Source organism: Chiroxiphia lanceolata, chromosome 4, assembly GCF_009829145.1.
Source record: "Chiroxiphia lanceolata isolate bChiLan1 chromosome 4, bChiLan1.pri, whole genome shotgun sequence".
NCBI lineage: Eukaryota > Metazoa > Chordata > Aves > Passeriformes > Pipridae > Chiroxiphia > Chiroxiphia lanceolata.
This window is the reverse complement of record NC_045640.1, coordinates 3,415,700-3,430,984: the sequence shown is the minus strand read 5'-3', so window position 1 is coordinate 3,430,984 and position 15,285 is coordinate 3,415,700. Positions and strand designations below refer to the sequence as shown.

The window sequence follows — 15,285 nt, the reverse complement described above, 5'->3', positions numbered from 1 at the left end:
AGATCTGACCCAGTCTTGGGGCAGAAGGTCAGATTAGACAACTTAAGGTCCCTTCCGGCCCTGCTGCTCTTTGCTTGTAACAGAAACATGACAGCAGAACATGTCAACAGCAGTCCCAGAGCACAGGAGCTTCCCTGATATTTGCATCATACACTGGAGAAACTCTGTAAGATCCCATGTGCAGCAGCTGCCCATTCCCACATGGTACCTGCTTCCTCTGTTCCTGGAGGAGTAGTACGGAGATAACACAGAGCTGGACTCACAGAACAGGCACAGGAACAGGAGCTTCCCAGCACAGCCTTCCCAACAAGACAGCCCCTCTCCCACCCCACAGCATGGAGATAGTTATTAACAGGAGCACATCCACACTTTTCCTCCCATTTGCCTCCTTCCCATCTCACCCTGCAGTCAGAGCAGCTCTCTCTTTTTTTTTTTTAAACTTAGGTTTGTCTTCTGTTCATCCCTGGGCTATTTTCACGTGTAAGATCTTCAGCCCTGGATCCCACCCCAAGGGAATCCAGACACAAAAAGATAAATGACCCAGCACTTCACCCTAAAGCCCACAGTCACATTCAGCCCTTTGCCAAGTCCTCCTCAAAGCCCAAAGAGAGACACCAGAAGCCACTGGAATACTGGAGAGATGGTGTGAGCTCCCCACGACGAGACATTCAATTCAGTCTGCTTGGAGGACTCTGTGCTCCTGCAAGCATTTAATGAAGAGCACAAACTGTTCTGTGGGATCAGAACATCAGCAGAGTGTAAACTGCAGCCTCCACAGTACCAACCTTTACCTCAGTGTTACAGCTTGGCCTATCAAAGGGGTTTTAGGGAATTTTTGCTTCCTCACGTGCCTCCCCAGTCTCCCCCCAACTCCTCCTGGCTTATTCTTGCAAATCCAAGGTCGATCTCCAAGCTCTCAGTCACATCTGCTCATGGAAAAACACAACAGGGAAGATGACAGAAGTGGTCCCAGGGAAAAATACCCATATGTGTGTGCTTGGGAGCACATCCCAGATATAACCCCACACGTGTGTGTGTGTGTTTGGGAGCACATCCCAGATATAACCCCACACGTGTGTGTGTGTGTGTTTGGGAGCACATCTCAGCTATACCCACATGTGTGTGTGTTTGTCAGCACACCCCAGCACATCTGAGGGCACAGTTATGCAATCCCAGAAACCTTAGATCCAAGTTTGCACTGTCCTTAAGGACAGCCCTGTCTGTGTGGTGCTGACAGCAGCAGTCATGGGACAGGCCAAGGATTTGATCCAACTGAAAAATAACCCCATAAAAATAAGTAATAATCCACTGCCAGGTGTGTGGGCTCCCTGACCAAGACCTGTCACCCACAGTCACACCAGGACATGCACAAGAATGGGGTGAACCCTTTTACTAGAAGTAGTGTTTTAAAATTGTGTAAGTCACCCGTGAGTCTGTGCCCTGCCAGGGCTGGAGAACAGTTATGCAAGAGAGGAAACGAGCAGTAGGAGACAGGACAGCTCAGAGAAAACATCTCTGTGCAGTTCCACTCCTGGAACCAGGGACTTGCACAACAACGCTCCCTCCAGCTTCCCAGGCTGTCCTAAAGGGTCTGTGAGCTTCAGGAGTTCAACCAAAGGATTACCGGACACGTCCTCCCCGCAGAGTCCTCTGGGATCACAGTGCTGACAGATTCCAAAAAAGAAAATCCCGTTAGAAGAAGATTGGAGATCAAAGCAGGAGGTTACACCTACATCCTGGAACATGCATGCCCATGGGAGAGGAGAATTTTTAATTCAGCTTCAGACTAAGTGCCCATCCAACAGAAATGTCAGATCAGAACTCTTGCATATTACACCTGGATGAGGGCTTTGGGAGAAAACCCAGTCCCCACCTGTCCTGAAAAATGAACTAAACTGAACTGACTCTTAAAAAAACCCGAAACTCTTCCTTTCCTATGCAATTCCCAGCTTAAGGATAGGCCAGGACCACCTGCTTCATTTAGCACATGGCATTTTCTGGATATATCAGCTACCAGGGAGCTTGAGCAGGTACTTCACAAAAGAAATGATCCAAACCAACATGCCTTTTTTTTTTTTTTCTCTCCTCCTCAAAGTGTGCAAACATCATTATATCCTATCCAATATTTCAGTCATTCCAAGCATGCCAGCAAAACCTACGCTGTTCCAGGCCACTCAGCTCAATCTAGAGGACACACTTAAGAAAAATCTGGCATTATGCAGAATAATGAATGAAGAAATGAATAACTAAGTATCCATTCTTCAAAAATTATCTACATCCACTTAGTTCTCTACTTCGTCAGCCAGGAAAACAAATATTTTCCTACTTCTTAAACGGTAGTTCCTGCCTTTGAACTCAGTAGATACACACACACACACACACATACACATGAAGAAAAAGTGGAATTAAATGAACTTTTCAAACCATTATAAAGGCTTTGCAGCCCTTTAAAGACCTATTGCATAAAAGAAATGCATGTGACCAAAGCAAAAAATTCTGCACAAGCTGAAATTGTCTGCGTTTACGTCACTGCAGCTCTCTGGGCTCCCCACAGCTGAGACTCTCCTCACTCACTGCAACCTCCTTTCTGCCACTGATCTGCTGCGTGGCCTCCAGCTCTCCCTCTTGGAAGTGGGATAAACACAGTCTCAGAGCATGATGTGGAAAACCCCTCCGAAGAGGGAATATGCAACAACCAAAGCCCTGTGTAAATCGCTACCTCCAGGCTGCAAAATGTGTTTCCCTCAGGCCCAGCAAGCTCCCAGCCACCATCATTTTGAGTTATCCCAGAGCAGTAACAATAGCTGCCTTGTTTAACCGATCCTTAAAGGATGGGCTGGTAGCAGAGAACTACCCGGGAACAGCTCAGGGATCAAACTCCAGCACGAACAGCAAGGACGAGCTTTTTGACCCTTCTTGCATTACATTCCTGCTGATGAGCTCATCTCACTACCTTCAGAGCAACCCAGACCTTTCCCGGTGCCAAATCTCTCCCTGCTGCACCTCTCACCTTCCCTCACATCCCAGCCTTGCAACCTCATGGCCCTGGCCCCAAAATGTCTCAAAACAAAAACTCCAGCTGCCACAAAAAGGGAAAAAAAAAAAAACGAAGCCACTAAAATTGCACTTAAAACCAAGGATCTGATTAAAATTCACCAAATATCACCATTGCTTTAAGATCTACTGCATTTAAAGATTTCCCCAGGAAAAGGTCACCAGTATACAGAGCACATCCTCCAAAGCAAACGTCCCTGTCACAGTGCTGTCAGGTTCAGGTGGCAAATTAAATAAAAAAATAAAAACCCTGTGTGGTGTGTTATCCACAGCTCAGAGCTGCTGGTTCAATCACAGGATGGTTTGGGTTGGAAGGACCTTAAAGACCATCTCGTTCAAACCCTTTGCCACGGGCAGGGACACCTTCCACTAAATCAGGTTGCTCCAAGCCTCACCCAACCTGATCTTGGACACTTCCAGGGATAGGGCAGCCATGGTGTCTCTGGACAACCTGTGCCAGGGCCTCACCACCCTCTGAGTAAAGAACTTCTTCCCAATATCCAATCTAAACGTTCCCTCCGTCAGTGTGAAGCCATTCGCCCTTGTCCTGCCACTCCAAGCCCTTTTCCAAATCCCTCTCCAGCTCTCTTGGAGTCCCTTAAGGCCCTGGGAGATGCTGGAAGGTGTCCCCAGAGGCTTTTCTTCTCCAGTCTGAACACCCCCAGCTCTCTCAGACACTCACCTACAGTCCCAACCCCTAGCCCAGGGTCCCTCAGGGTGCTGGCTCTAGTACCCAAAGCCTTTTTTTCCCCATGCAATAAATAAAGAATACACTGTGTATTTTGGTGATGCAATGGGCACCACATGTGGTCAGATGAAGGGAAGGACAGTGCCATGAACTCCCTAAGGAGCACACATCCTGTACAGCCATCCCACTGCAACACCGACTGATGGTCTCCTCTTTAATAAAAAGTCAGTTGTACGTGGTCAAGTTTAACCTCAACAGGCTTTATTACAGGTTGCAACGTCCTTTCACAAGGTACAGGGAGGAGCTGAACCTCACAGGCTCCCCAAAATTATGTTTATAATTGTACACAGACACAAAAACAGGACCTCAAAATAAGGTTCTTGAAAACCCACTCTCCAGAATGGAGCAACACCCCCTTGGAAGAGCTGCACCACATCCCTGTGCTCTTCAGGTGCCACCCATGCACGTGGTGGTAACTGGAGTAGCCACCAAGTTTTATTTTCCGAGCAGTTCATATTCCCACCCGTGGTGTTCCTGGAATCTTTTCTTAAAATAAAAAGAAACCACTGAAATATTAGATTATTTAAAAAAAAAATATATATATAAGAAGCAGAGATTTGAGACCAATTTCCATGGTGACTCCTATAAACTCCAGTGCACACACCCACGGGCCCTCCATGGGGAGCACAGCAAAGCCAACAGATCCACAGAGCTGATGGGAACGGGACACAGCATCAAGGTGGCTGGAAATTTTCAAGTTCCCTCAACAGGAAGACAACAAGGATGGTAACATGGCCTGGAAAAACCACAAAGGTGTTTTTGAGATGCCATTTGTTAAATCATTTGCTTCTTAGGAGTCTGCAATGGGATGAATTGGTTGCATTTGGGGGGGTTTTATGGCAGTGCTTCTATTCCCTATTCCCACAGTGGGTTACCATCCCCCTCCCATGCTACTGCTGTGCTACAGATTATTTTTTGCACCCAAGCAGAGCAGGACAGATCCTTAAGCCACATCCTTAAGCCAGAGGTTTAGACTCCCTCTTGAGCAGAGAGAGTTCAAACCCATTCTTCACCCACATCAGTTCTAAGAGGCAACCTTTATACCCCTTTAATTTATTATTTATCCCTCTGACATAATGTTTTAGCTCACCAACAGAGCTTAAAAAATCAGTTATTTAATTTCCATAGACTTGACTTCATTAACTTCTGGAGAGGACTAATGTTTGTGGCCACTGGGAGAGGGTATTTCTACATTTTTCCATTTTCTGGTCTGTTAATTACAATTACTGAGAGAGAAGGAGACAGCGGTGAGACTTGTGAAACACAGCAGGCTGTGCTTTAACACTTGTAAAAGGAACAGAGAAAATAATTTCTCTCTCTTTTTTGTATAACCCAATCACACAAAGTAAATCCACATACTTCAGAAGTCAGCATCACCGTTCTCCTTGGGAACTCATTTGGGGCAGCAGGAATTTAGCTGGAGAACCTCAGATTTGATTAGAAGGGATTACTTTTCCGTGGGATGACAGGAGCAGAAAATACAAAGTGATATAAGTGGCACTGAGAGACAGGCAGACACACTTTGGAGGCAGGCAGCAGGATGCAGGAATACTCCTCCAGCCTTCTGAGGCAGAGACAGGCAGGAATCCGACAGCTTTTGAGGGATGGAAGATGGTGAAAAACCCAAATTGCACTACTTGGCAAAGGTGGAGGTCAGTAAAAGCACCATCACACCTCTTAGACCAAAGGATGCTGAGTCCCCTGTTTGTGAGGAATGTTAACAGTTTGACTGAGCTTTCCAAACTCCACCTCAACTCCTTCAACCCCACCGAGTCAATTCAGATCCCTACATCCCATGTTTCAGAGACACCACAGCTGACTCATGACAGCACATTTTGGTGGGAGAGACACAAAAGGAGAAAGCCCTTTCAGCACAAACCAGAGAGGGACATCCAGGAGTGCTTTCAGTAGCAGCAGAGACGAGGACATGGGATCCCTCATGGATCCCAGGACACGTGCCGTGTGTTTGTGGGGTTCCAGCCACACACCCCAGCATTCCAGGGAAGCGTGGCACAAAACTGTACAGCTCCAGAGCAGCTGCTCCATGGAGCCAAAGGATGGAGAAGGAAAAACAACCACAGCTAACAACATCAGTCAGCACTTTCAGGACTTAAAGCCCCAGAACTCTGCGCCTATTCCCATACATAGCTCAGCCAAAATACCAGCTGGATGCTCCTCCAAACCCAAAGATGCCCAGGTAAACATTTGAGCAACTACACAATGATTTGGATCCAGGCACTGAGTCAGACACAAGACCTTTGGATCTCTGCCAGCTCAGTAGTCATCCAAAACTGCTTCCTAGTCCAGCTACCCTCTCCACAACAGCAGCACGAGGGAAAGGCAGCACTGGCTTTTTTTAGAGGCACAGCCAGCTGAAACCACGGAGCTTGCTACTCCCTACAAAACACAGTACATCTGTTCCACAGCAGTGCCATAAAAGATTAGTAAGTGCTGGGCTAACAGTCTGGAAAGGGAAAAGGACCTAGGAGAGCAAAATGTTATCACTAAGTCAATAAAACAACATCTGTAAAGGACTGAGAACATAACAGCGTTCTTGCACAACACAGAAATGCTCCTGGGCTGATTTCTTGTTCTCCACTAAACCTGTCTGGTAACTCTGGGAACAGGGCTGCGTCGTACAGGCTACGGGAAAAGTGGATCAACAGGGTGAGCTAAGGACAGAGCTCTGGGCTCGACTGTGTTTGTGCAGGATCGTGGAGTGGATGCACGTTAGCTGATACATATGGTTTCACTTTTACATAAAGCTTGTGTTTACATCTGATATATCAGCAAATACAGCTGGCCTCGGCACCAGGTTTGAGGCAGAGCGTCCATACACCACACACAGCACTTTTTGGGGTGATCAGAGCAAGGATCCAGCGGAGCAGTTCCGCGTCTCGGGGTGAGGATGTAAATTGCTGAAATGCTTTGTTTTGAGGGCAGGTTCGGTAACTGACAATTGGCTTTGTGCATTTCACCGCCGCGAGTCCAGGGCTAACCCCTCATCTATCACAGCGACCTCAAAGAGGAGCAATTCCGAAGAAGTCAATGGATTTGACTGAAAACGCCAGAGCGGCGCGAACTGCCAAGCCCCCGGTATTGTAACAGCTTTGAGTAAACAAGAAACACCGAGCGAGCCTTCACAGCTCGTCATTTGCATCCCGACCACGGTGACTTCCCCACTTAACCTTTCCTCTTCGTGTCATCGCCTGGAATGCCAAGGCGGGGAATGCAGAGGAGCGCATCGCGTGCGGGAGATACGCTGACATCAACACACAGAGGGGGGAAAGGAGATGCAAAGCACCCCAAAATCCCGACACAATGATGGGTTTTTCTGCCCTGAGTCGAAACAGCGATCCCTTCTCCCACCCTCCCCAAAAAGAGGGGTAGGGATGACACCGCACCTGCAGCCTCCAGCTCTGCACCTGAGCTGGGGTGTCGAGGGGCTGAGGAACGAGGGTTGGCACGTTCCTGGGGTGTTTTGGTGTGTGTGGGATGGGGCACAGGGAATGACCCCTCAGGATGATGTGTGGGATGGGGCACAGGGAATGACCCCTCAGGATGATGTGTGGGATGAGGCAATAGGGAGTGACCCCTCAGGACGGTGTGTGGGATGGGGCACGGGAATGACCCCTCAGGATAATGTGTGGGATGTGGCACAGGGAATGATCCCTCAGGACGGTGTGCGGGATGGGGCACAGGGAATGACCCCTCAAGGTGCTGTGTGGGATGGGGTGCAAGGAATGTTCCCTCAGGGTTCAGTGTGGGACGGGGCACCGGGCTGGACCGTCAGGGTGCTGTGTGGGATGGGACACAGGGAACCACACACCTCGTGCAGGTGTGTGGGACAGGGCACGGGGAATGGACCTTGGAGCGGTTGGGGCAGGTGGGTGTGTGGGATGGGGCGCAGGGAACGGCCGCTGGAGTGGTGGTGTGGGCAGGTGGGTGTTGGGGACGGGTCCCGCGTCCGCCCTCTCAGACAAAGCCCCCCGCCCTCTCCCCGGGCCCCCCGGGCGCCCCGCGCGGGGCCAGAGCCGGGCTGCCCCCGCCGAGGCGGCACCGGCCCTCCCGCCGCAGGTGCCGCTGAGGGGGCCGAGGGGACCCTCCGAGGGGACCAGGGGCCGCCGCCGCCCCCCGCCTGGCTCGTACCTCTCTGTGCGGTGCCGGAGGGGACTGTCGGGGTCTGGGCGCCCGCCCGGCTCTCGCCTCGCTGCCCTCCCGCGGCTGAGCGGCTCCCGGCGCTGCTGAGCGGCGGCTGCGGGCACTGCGGGGCCAGAACCAGCGCCGGCCTGTTTTCCAGCCGCCTCCCCTGCGGCCCGCCCCGGCTCCGCCTCGAGCGGCCCCCGCCTCCTCCTCCGCCGCCGCTTCCCCCTCCTCCTCGGCCGCTTCCTCCTCCCCGCCCGTCAGCCTGGGCGGCTGGAACGCGAAACTTCAAGGTTAAGGACACCTCTTCGATGAAACGAGCACGTTAAACCCGATCTTCTTCCTGAATGTGAAGGGTCTTTTTCGCCCTTCGCGGTCGCCGCTGCGCTCCGAGGCTGCTGTGGTGTCCCCGCTCCGAGGCGTTCTGCAAACCACAGAACGGACCCGGCGTGGAAAAGCGCTTAATTCATGTGCAGTTTTTTTCCTACTCCTGTCCAGACAATGAAATTAATCTCATCGGAGCCCATCTCACAAACTACAGCCCAGCCCACAGGGGACCAGAAGACCACAGCCCAGCACAACCCTCTCCGAACGCCGTCAGGTTTTCTTATCTCCCGGCGTCCGTTTTCCCCTTCTGCCACTCAGTCCTATCAGTGTTTATGCAGTTGCTCGAGGCAGTGTGATACAGAGAAGAAAAATGCTATAGAAAATCAAAAATAGGCGTTGCTTTAAGCTTTTTTCAGCCCAAAGACCTCTAAAGTCCACCGGAGAGTTATGTCCCTCTTGCAGGGCCAGCAGCCTCAGAACAAGGGACTTCTCAGCCGCAGCCCATTGCAGAGACCCAGGGTTAATAAACCCCCCTACCTTCTCCTTCAGGGGTAGGGTACAGCAGTGGGGGTCCCAGCACTACCCCACAGTGGCCCTCAGGCAGACCACTCAGCTGATACAATATATATAGTATCCATATAGTATATATGTATATATAAAATATATATAGTAAATATAGAGATATTATGATTCATATATATAGTGTGTATATATATATATGCATATACAAACTCTCACTATATACTATATAGGTACTATAATACATATATACATATAATGCATAATGTATACATGTGTATATATGTACACATAATACATACATATACTAAGTATATATATAATAATACATCAAGTGTAAATATATATACATTATATGTATAATATATATTATATATATATGTGGTACATATTGGAGGCACCATCCCTGGAAGTGTTCAAGACCACCAGGTTGAACAGGGCTCTGAGCAACCTGGTCTAGTGGAAGGTGACCCTGCCCATGGCAGAGAGTTGGAATTAAGATCCCTTCCAACCCAAACCATTCTGTGGTTCTAAGTATGATATACATACCCTTAAATAGAGGCACAGAGCCTCTGCCATGGAGATCTCTCCCAAAGGGAGGGGAAAGCCAAAATAATCCTATTTCATTGTCACTAGCTGAGAGACAGCATTTAGAGCCCTAAAGCAGAGGGAAGACACCTCTGCTCATTCTGAATTTGATGCCTTTGGTGCAGCTACAGGGTAAAAGTCTCCTCTCCAAGCAGCAGCCCTGTAAACAGCGTGTTTTATTAAGTTATATCTTCTTTAAAAAAAAAAAAAAAATTGTGACCAGAATCGAGCAATGTGTAACACACGGGATGAGGACCCATCACAGAGCTGGAACGCTCAGACATCCTGCAGCCTTCCCATTAAACGCCGGCTGAAATTGCTTTTGGATGCCTGGAGAGAAAGTCTGGAGGAAAGAGTGCACCTTGGATAGAAATCAGTCATGTCTGCAAACTGCCTTCAAGCATTTTAAGGCTTTATAAAACACGGCCAGCTGCCTGCCGGAGGTTTTGCACCTGCGCAGCTGGGCTGAGGTTGCTGAGCCAGCCGAAACATCTGAAGAAAACCAGCAAGAATAACATGGATTTGGGTTTCCCAGCTTCCCTCAGATGTTAAATAACTGTGCAAACTTTTCCATTTCATACATATTTTGCTTGAAGGCCATTTTCTTCCAGGCCTTGCACTTCCCTGACTGCCCCCTTCACTGCTGCTGTCACTGCTGGAACCGATACCTGCAAAGCCCCTCAAAGCACCCAGGTGCTGAAGCCACTGTGGTGTTTGACAATCAGTGTAGGACAAGAGTCAATATAAGAGGGATACACTGCTACTAGAGAGTGTCCAAAGGAGTAGCATGAAGATGGCAAAGGGTTTAGAGGGGCAGCCACACGAGGAGGGGCTGAGATAATTTGGCTTGTTCAGCTGGAGAAGACTGAGGTCATACCTCATCAGGGTATGCAGCTTCCTCACGAGGGGCAGTGGAGGGGCAGCACTGATCTCAGCTCTGTGTGACCAGTGACAGGACCCAGGGAACGGCTGGAACCTCAGGGGAGCTTTAGGTTGAATATTAGGAAAAGGTTCTTCTTCCCCTAGAGGTGGTCAGGCACTGGAACAGGCTCACCAAGGCAGTGGTCACGATCCTAAACCTACCAGAGTTCAAGGAGCATTTGGACAATGCTTTCAGGCAAACAGTGGGATTCTTGGGGGTTCCTGCGCAGTCTCAGGAGTTGGACTCAATCCTCGTGGAGGTCCCTTCCAACTCAGGATATTCTGGGATTCTATAACATCTCATGGCCACATGCTGTGTCTGAAAGGTGGTTTCTAAGACTGCTCTGCCCTCTCACACGCCCCACAGCCTTAGCACTGGGTGTCCACTGAGCCTACAGATGGAAGCAGAGCTTTGCAAATTAAAGGACTTCAGGGAAATGAGCCATATCCCTCTTTTAACCAGCTATATCTGGAAAGAGAGGAATTGGCAACAAGGTTGGTTATCTTGGCTGGAAAGAGCAGTCTTTCCCACCAGACCGGACAGAGTCTGAGATGATGAGGAAATGGGATCAGTTTGATGGTCCAGCTTGGAGATACCTGTCTGGAAGGAACAGTAGGGAAGCCAGGATTTCCTGCCTGGAATCCTCAGCATCTCACAGAGCAATACTTGCCCCCAGGGCTGCCTCTAATCCAGGCCGTGTTTGTTTGTAGACAAAGAGGAGCCCCAAAGAACAGACTGGTGCTCCCTGTTCCCACATAGAAGCTGACCCATGAGGGATGCTAGTCATCCAGCAGCTGGGAGAGCTGGTGAGCCAATTCCTACTGAATGGCACTTCTATTTCCTCCATAGCAAATAAACAACCGTGCTGCAGGGCTGCACCAGCTCTGAGCTCTCTTGGCTGCAATTTGAAGGATTTGAACTATATCTAGAAAGCTCTGAGTAGTTGGGGTCCCCTGGGCTCTACCCTCTTTCTCCAGTTTAAATTTGGCAACAGAGCCCAGCCAGCCCAAAGCCCCAGGCATGCTCATGAGGCATTTTGAGGGTACACAGAAATGCAATAACCTGGGGGAAAATAAAGCTAAAATGAATTGCAAGCCTGTGTTTAATACAGTGTTTGATGCATTAAGGAAGAGGAAATGACAGATATGGCTGAGGTTGGTGTCATGTTCAGACAGTAGTTCCAAAGAAATTTGATGAAATCCTAAAATCAGCATTTTTTATGCCTCTGTTACTTGTTTTCTGTGAACAGATCATGTGGTAAATAAAGCATCTTTCCTGGGAAGAACACATGAAGGACAGGTTTATGAGTGAAATATAAAGTGAATGATAAATGTCCAGAGAGAGTAATCTAAAAACTAGGGAGGAGAAAGACTTCCTTGTGCAACACACATGAAAAGATAGCCAACACCTGCAATCCCAAGACATAACCAAAATGGAGAAAGAAAAGTGTATTATTGCCAGGAAGATCTCTTTCTGAGAGGGTTTTTTGCACCATGGAAAGATCTCCCAGGAATTGACAGAAATAGCTCAGGTCTCATGTCCTTCGACACACACGTTCAGGTGGGGAAGGGAGTCCAGCAAACAAATCAGGAGAGCACAAGGTGGGCACAATTGGGGTGGAAGGGTACCTGGACACTCTATGAAGCTGTACTTCTGGGTTTGGGGCTGTTTGAAGTCTGGCCAAGGAGGTTTATTGGATGGATTGATTATTTTCTTTCCCTGACAAGCAAAATAATGATTTAGAGCCATTAAGAGATTGTTCTCTAGATTCCTATTGACCAACATAATGCCCCGTTCCTAGAACTGTCAGGCAAGATGAGGAACAAGCCTGGTATAAGCTGTTTTTTAGGAAAATAAAGATCCATCTGCCTGGAAAAGAAAAAACAGGCAGCATGCAGTACCCCTCCATGCTCCAAAACATTCCTGGCTTTTGGAGTAAAAAGGCTTTGCCTCTTGCCATTCTCACTCAGCATTTTTCATCCTCAGATTTAAAAATATTGGTAAAAATGCTGTTATCAACCTGAAGCCAGGAATCTCTCAGTGCAAAGACACCTGATATAAGCCAGGGGTTGTGTTGTGCTTTACAGGTTACCCACTCTTGCCAAGATTCATCATGTGCATTGAGAGCATGTCTGCAGTGAAAAGGCCTCTGGCACGCGCTCGAATCTTGGAGGGATCCGCCCCACACTAAAATCTAGCAGGACCCTTGTCAAGTTAAAATATGACTCTCAAAGGCAAACAGAACATAGGTAGCTTAGAACAGGGCTTTCTGATTTTCTAAGCCAGGATTCTTTATCATAAGGGTAGCTGGGTGCTGATTTGGGCTCCTGCTCTGGGCTGGGTGACACACAACGACAAAGCCACTTGTGTTTCCCCAAACAGGACACCAAGAACCATCTGAAAATACCTGTGTTAAATAACTACAACTCCAGACAGCCTAGCTGAGTTTTCCATCCTCTACACTGTTTGTTTACTAGAGAAAGACTAATCCCTGTTACCCACAAAGCAGGCAAAGTAAACTGACCGTGGAGGGCCCAGATATAATACTTTATTATCTTTCCATCCATCCATAATACAGAATTTCCATGATTCATTCACCCACTTGAGGAACACTTGAACAGTCAAACAAAAACATACATTCCCAGGAGAAAAACCAAAACCACGTCCGGCGCAGGAGAAACATTCTGACATAAATACAAAATCCCACTAGACATTCTATCTGAAGCAAGACTGTGGATCACAAACACAACAGGGAAGGGCAAAGATCAAACAGTATCGCTTCTTGTGAGTGTATTTCCCCTTTTCCTCACAATCCCCTGACAATAAGTCAATGAAAGGTTTTACCAAGACTACAAAGGGAACCTGAAAGCCCAGGAGCTTCTCTTTGAAAGTATATTCAGGCTACAGGCGGTTTCAAAAGTCACTTCAGAGAGTCTGCCCTTTGCTAAAAAAGCCTTTGTGACCTTCCAGTCATCCCAGTGTAGCTGCTGCAATTCGTGGGAATGAGTAATAATGACATTTGCTATTCAGTCATCATTTGACAAGCTGTCCAAGGGACAGGGAGCTCTATCATAAATATTTCCCTGTAATGATAAACAGTCTAGACACAGAACAACCATCCAGCCCACCTTTGTGATTAGAAATAAAACCAGCCCAGGTGAGGAGAAGAAATTGCCCCTTTCAGGTTTGTTCTTCCATATTCCCTCCTAAGAAGGCGATTTCCAGAATGATAAAGCTCAAATGGTAATTTCTTCTGATGTCCTGGGAGCTACAGGCTTTAAGGCTTTCCTACATGGATTCCTGGAAAGGATATAGCTGCTGAGAAAAGTATTCCATCAACAAAATTGGGAAAAAAAATATCTTTGTGTGGAAGATCCATCACAATCCTCAATAAATTGTTGTAGCAAACACACACCCCGAATGCCTGAAATTTGCTGCTTGTATTTATGGCTTGTATCTGCAAAGTCCCAAATACTTATTCTTACCACAACTTCCTCTCTGCTAAATTTACAATGATTACATTTCTGTGAGTTCTCGTATCTCAAGTACCCTTTTGGTTTCATTTGGATTAGGAAAATTGGAAATGCTTTCCCTGGAGACCAGGTGGAAAGCAGGATCAAAGGCGGCACTATCTCACAAACACACCTGTGTGCTGGCCAAGGGCTGTGCTGTCCCACAGCCAGGATATCTCCCAGTGCCTCCCTGTAAACAGCACTGGGATCATTCAGCAAGGAGCTTGGATAACTGCTGTATCTTCCATGGGCTGTGCTACTGCTACAGGACTCTCTGGGATACATGGTGGGAACAACCTGAGCTGGTACAGCCAAAGCTGTTGTCAGGCTGTACTGGAAAGAGAAAGTTCACAGGAGACAAATCCTTCCCGGACCTTTGGCCTCAGTATCATCAGGTGAGCAGGGCTATTGGTGCAGAGATCCTGGTGTCAGCATTTCAGGCTTTTCCTACACTGCCTTTTCCCTTGTGCCTTGCTGTGTCGCTCAAAAATCCTGGAGAAAGTCATCTCCAGGGAACACCAGGAAGGATGGCAGTACCCCAGCCACCTTCCAAAGAAGATACCTTGGAAAAAGGGAAAAAAAAAAAAAAAAAAAAGAGAGAAACTGAAAAATTGGGCTGGAAAAGAACAGAACAATCACAGAATGGTTTGGGTTGGAAGGGACCTTAAAGATCATCCAGTTCCAACCCCATTGCCATGGACAGGGACACCTTCCACTATCCCAGGTTGCTCCAAGCCCTGTCCAACCTGGCCTTGGACACTTCCAGGGATCCAGGGGCAGCCACAGCTTCTCTGGGTAACCTGTGCCAGGGCCTCACCGCCCTCACAGCCAAGAATTTCTTACTAATATCCCATCTAACCCTGCCCTCTGGCAGTGGGAAGCCATTCCCTCTTGTCCAGAGTCCCTTTCCAGCTCTCTTGGAGCCCTTTAGGCATTGAAAGGGGCTCTAAGTTCTCCTTGAAGTCTTCTCCAGGCTGAACAACTCCAGTTCTCTCAACCTTTCCTCATAGAAAAGGTGCTCCAGCCCTCGATGCCCTCATGTTCCTGTATTGGGTGAAGCAGTGAACAGCTGAATTCTTGGCAATTTATCACTATTTTGTACACCTCCAGCACATCCTTCACACGTTATTCCCAGGAGATCCAGACCTATCTCACCTGACCTGCCTTCCTAGGAAGGCAGTTATGAACCTTTCCCCCCAGTTTGTCACCAATTCAGCACAGTTCACATGAAACCCCAACCACTTGAATTATTCCAAACACAAAGAATCCAGGAAATGAGTATTTGGCAGGTACAAAGGAACAGGGCTGAATGAGGAAATCTGGGAGGAGGCTTTGCTGATGACAGCAGCTCAGCTCCTGCCTTGTCTCCCAGCAGGCAGCAGAGGAAAACGCAAGGAACGGCAGCGAGAACAGTGGGAAAATGCAAACTAGTCCTACGAGTCTTTTGGATCTCTAGCACTGGCCAGGTGACA

At 48.2% G+C, this 15,285-nt stretch overlaps 1 protein-coding gene across 1 annotated transcript in view; it reads right to left on the bottom strand.

The window, feature by feature from the left end:
* The window catches only part of SMOX (spermine oxidase), a 51,560-nt gene extending 43,424 nt beyond the window's left edge, over positions 1-8,136 (bottom strand). Inside the window, exon 1 of the mRNA XM_032684893.1 lies at positions 7,952-8,136. The gene's annotated coding sequence lies outside the window, so the exon portion shown is untranslated. The remainder of the gene's footprint in view (positions 1-7,951) is intronic.
* Positions 8,137-15,285: the final 7,149 nt, after the last annotated feature.